Below are 3578 nucleotides of genomic sequence, written 5' to 3'. Positions count from 1 at the left end.
CGCGTCCGGCCCTCCCGGAACCCCTGGCGCTGCGGTCTGCGCCCGGCTTAGCAAAATTGCCGTGTGGGGATCTGGGCTTTGTGAGTGAGTTAGACTCCGTTTGACTCACTTACTAATTTACGTTGGAGCACAAATTGGTGTAAGACGGTAATTATTTCGGTCGGAAGCACCGGCTTGGCTGGGTGTTTTTTTGCGCGTCGGCGCTTGGGCCTGGCGGTGCGGCCGCCCCAGTTACATTTGGTGTGTCCATTGTGGTCTGCAGAATTTGGGGACCTAGGGGTGGGAGGAAGAGGGTCTTGAGAAGCAGCCCGTTTGTTTTATTTTTTTCTTCTCCATTTGCGTTTGCGTTTTAATAATTTATACGCAGGCTTCCACTGCGTACATTTAAATAAATGACTTAACCTTGTGTTGCCGGTGCTCGCAGTAGGTCCTTTTGCTGCGGTGAAGTTTGCATTCTCTGTGGAAGTTGTGTTTGTATTGTGTGTGGAGCTCCCCCTTATACAGTAAGCCCGGGACCCAGCAGACGCAGAAAAGCAGCTCCTTTTAACCCCCGCCTGGCCTTTGCCGGCTCAGAGGCCTGGCTTCTGATCCTCCGCTTACTGGGTGATGGGGCCACTTTTCACCTTAGGATGGTGGTGATGTTCCAGGTGACTGTGTGTCACAGGACTAAGGGACATAGAAAGACTATAGTGTGTGCTTCCCCAGGGCCCAGTGCAAGATGAAAGACTTTGTGTTTTCATCCTGGCCTAGGAGATAATACAGTAGATTGGTGGCCTTTTGCTGAACACCGCTAACGCAGTGCTTTCTGGAAACCTCAGTAGAGGGGTGACATAAAAATATCTAACTGGGGGGGTCTCGGGCTTGTGTGGCTGTGCACACTCTCTCCCCCTCGCTGGGCTGCAGTCCTGGGAACTGCTCAGGCCGGGAGGGGCGCTGTGGTTATTTTGATGAAATGCAAACCCCACTTTGAATACCAGCCAATGGTTAGATGTGAGAGCCAAGACCCTCTCTTCTCCCTCAGGGTGCTTGTACGCCCGTGGGGGCATTTGTCTGATGGCGTCTTCTGGTGGAAGTGTTTCATTCATCAGCGAAGGTTTTACCACCGGCTTGGCTTCTTGTATTGGAAGAGGAAAGTAAACAAGCCCGTGGGTCCCCAGGCAGATGAGTCAGCTGCATCCTAGAATCTGTTATTTCCAGCGACTGGCCCTCGTTTCTTGGGTGGCCCTGCCGGAGGTGGGGTTTCTCCACTTGAGGCGGGTCACCTAGGATCTTGCATAGCCTGGCTGAAAAGTGTTTTGTCCTTTAACTGGAAGCCTTTCCTGCCCTGCCCTAACCAGGCAGGTGGTGGCATGTCCAGGTCAGCATCGCCTGGCAGGAAGCATTCACCGCCTGCATCTGCCGCACGGAGCAGTCTGCAGCTCTGTCTTTGCAGCAGAGGTTGAGTTCTCCAATTGAGAAGAGGCTCAAACCCTTGCTCTTGGCCAAGAAAATTCTGGCTGAATTTACTGGATTCAGCTTGAGCTTCTCCTTGGGATTTGTGTCTCTCGTGCTGCAGTGCAGCTCCAGGGGTGGGGAACCTTTCTCCTGCCAAGGGCCATGTGGATATTTATAACATCATTCCAGAGCCATACAAAATTATCAACTTAAAAAGTAGCCTGCTATATTTGGTCAAACATTTAATTAACTCACCCCTAATGCCTTGGCAGGGCCAGACCAAATGATACATGGCCCACAGGCCAGACATTCCCCACCCCTGAGCTAGACCTTCAAATATGTTTACTTATGATTGACAGGTTGTCCTCATTGCCTTTTAAAAATATTTATTTATTTATTTGTTTGTTTGTTTGTTTGTTTTTTGTTAATCCTCACCTTAGGATAGTTTCCCTTTAATTTTTAGAGAGAGTGGAAGGGAGAGAGACAGAGAGAAACATCGATGTGTAAGAGAGACACATTGATTGTTTGCCTTCCACTCGTACCCCGATCGGGGCCAAAGATTGAGCCTGCAATCGAGGTACATGCCCTTGACCAGGAATTGAACCCTCAGCCCTTCAGTCCTCAGACCTTATTGCCTTTATTTTAAAAATTTTTTTTGTTGATTTCAGAGAGGAAGGGAGAAGGAGAGAGGGATAGAACATCAATGATGAGAGAGAATCATTGATCGGCTACCTGCTGCATGCCCCCCACCTGCATGCGGGGATTGAACCCGCAACCGGGGCATGTGCTCTCACGGGAATAGAACCATGACCTCCTGGTTCACAGGTCCACGCTCAGCTATTGAGCCACACTGGCCGGGCCTCATTGCCTTTTCGATGAGCTGCCTCCCATCCCCACCCTGCTATTTGCAAGCTCTTCCCTAGTAGGAAATAGGATTTTCCTGGGTGCAGCCCCAGCCCTGTATTCCTCTGGGCTAAGTCTTTACTCGCCTGTTTGAAGGGCAGCACCTCTCACTCCTGCCAAGGGTGCCTGGGTGCTGGGCTGCAGCCCCCTCAGGAGCTTCCCACATACAATCTAAAATTGGCCCCGTACGTGGAGGGTAGGGAGAGACTGGAGGAAAAAGGTAGACCACTGCAGATGGGGCAGGACCAGGTTTAATAAACAAGGGACATTACTGCTTGTCTGGGTGACTTCAAGACAAGTCGTTTCCAGCTCCTGCCCAGCCAATCTTAAAAGTGAACGTAGAGTCAGTCAGGAGCCCTGGTCTTCTTGATTTCCTCCCCTAGGTCTGGGCCTTTCCTTCCCCCTCCACTTGTTCCATCAGGACCTGCCACAGGTACAGGTGTGGGCCAGGCCGGTTTTCATTGGCTGCTTGTACCTCCGGGCAGGCGGGGGGTCTCCTGGCTGCAGCCTTCATGCCACCCCTTAGCCACCGCAGGGCCTGGTCCCCAGAAGTGCCCTGGGCTCCACAGAGCAGCAGGCGGCCCCAGCCCTGTGAGCCTGCACTTCATTACGGGAAGGTGGGGGCTGCCCAGACCCAGACACCCCTCTGGTGGGGGAGGGGCGGGGGGTGGGGCGGCAGGTGGCGCATCCTTGATCCGTGTCCTGCTACTTATGGCTGACCGTCTTTAGGGGGGCCTGGGCGCCTGGGTGGAGTCTGGGGATGGGGGTGTTACCATTAGGCCAGAACTGGTGACTCCAGGGGCCCCCTTCCGCCAGCCCAGCCCTGAGGCTAAGAGGAAGCCCTGAGTAAGTGAGCGCCTGGCTGGGCACCGGCCCAGCAGCTAATGCTCCATGGGCACCGGCTCGTCAGGACGAGCCCGAGCAACCCCCGGGTCTGTAAGTACAGGGCTGACAATCCGACAAGCCCGTTTCTTGTCAGTTTTAAAAATAGCAGTGTGGGAACCCTGGCAGGCTCCCTGGGAAAGTAATTGGGTTGGTGCGAGGCGAGAAAGCTGTGCTGGGAGCATCCGCTAACGAGTGATTACACCATTTTCCCGCTGCCTTTTCCCAAACCTGGTTCCAGATCTCCCCCTCGGAGGAGCGCTTCGTTAGGGAAACACTTTGCACCTCCCCCATCCTGGCCCGTCTTCCCAGAGCCTTCGCTGCTTCTCCGCCTGTGTAGGACCCGGGGCCGCCCCTTC

This window comes from Myotis brandtii, unplaced genomic scaffold, assembly GCF_000412655.1.
Source record: "Myotis brandtii unplaced genomic scaffold, ASM41265v1 scaffold923, whole genome shotgun sequence".
Taxonomy (NCBI): domain Eukaryota; kingdom Metazoa; phylum Chordata; class Mammalia; order Chiroptera; family Vespertilionidae; genus Myotis; species Myotis brandtii.
Note: the sequence above shows the minus strand (reverse complement) of the source record.